The sequence below is a fragment of the Carlito syrichta genome, unplaced genomic scaffold, assembly GCF_000164805.1.
Source record: "Carlito syrichta isolate Samal-C Ts95f unplaced genomic scaffold, Tarsius_syrichta-2.0.1 Scaffold121532, whole genome shotgun sequence".
Classification (NCBI taxonomy): domain Eukaryota; kingdom Metazoa; phylum Chordata; class Mammalia; order Primates; family Tarsiidae; genus Carlito; species Carlito syrichta.
Window position 1 is genome coordinate 204,418 of NW_007065628.1, and position 1,058 is coordinate 205,475.

Genomic DNA, 1,058 nt, shown 5'->3' on the forward strand with positions numbered 1-1,058 from the left:
GAAGACCAATCAGATTAGCACCAGATTTATCTGCAGAAACCCTGCAGGCTAGGAGAGCTTGGAGCCCTATCTTCAAAGTCCTAAAGGATAAACAATTTCAACCAAGAATAACCTCCCCGGCCAAGCTAAGCTTCATCAGTGAGGGAGAATTAAAATCTTTCCCAGATATCCAATCCCTAAGAACTTATGCAGCCACAAAACCATCTCTACATGAAACACTCAAGAAAGTACTAAACACAGAAGAAAAGGAAAAAAGAACAACGTTCTTCACAAGAGTACAGGGAAAAGAATAAAATATACACGACCCAACCCCAAAAGCAAAAGAAAGACAAAAAAAAAAAAAAAGAAAAAGAAAAAAGAAAAAACCAAGTGGAAGAACAATAACTCAATAAGAACTCCATGATAGGGATGAACTCTCACATTTCAATAATTAGTCTGAATGTGAATGGACTAAACGCACCACTGAAAAGACATAGAATGACAAAATGGATAAAATATCACCAGGCAACAATATACTGCCTTCAAGAGACCCATCTCACTAGAAAGGACATACACAGACTCAAAGTAAGAGGATGGGAAACAAATTTTCAGGCGAATGGAACACAAAAGAAAGGAGGAGTCGCGATCCTAATTTCAGACAAAATACCATTTAAGCTATCAAAAATTAAAAAAGATACAGAGGGCCACTACATAATGATAAAAGGTTCACTCCATCAACAAGAAATATCTATCCTAAACATATATGCACCCAACATAGGCGCACCAACATTCATAAAGCAACTTCTAGGAAAACTAAAGAAAGACATTGACTCTAACACCATAATAACTGGGGACTTTAATACACCACTCACAACCTTAGACAGATCATCAGGACAAAAAATCAGCAAGGAGATCCGGAACCTCAATGAGACTCTGGACCAAATGGACTTAATTGATACCTATAGAACACTCCATCCAAAGACCAGAGAATACACATTCTACTCATCACCACATGGAACATATTCTAAGATCGACCACATAATTGGACACAAATCAAGTATAAGCAAATTTAAAAGGAC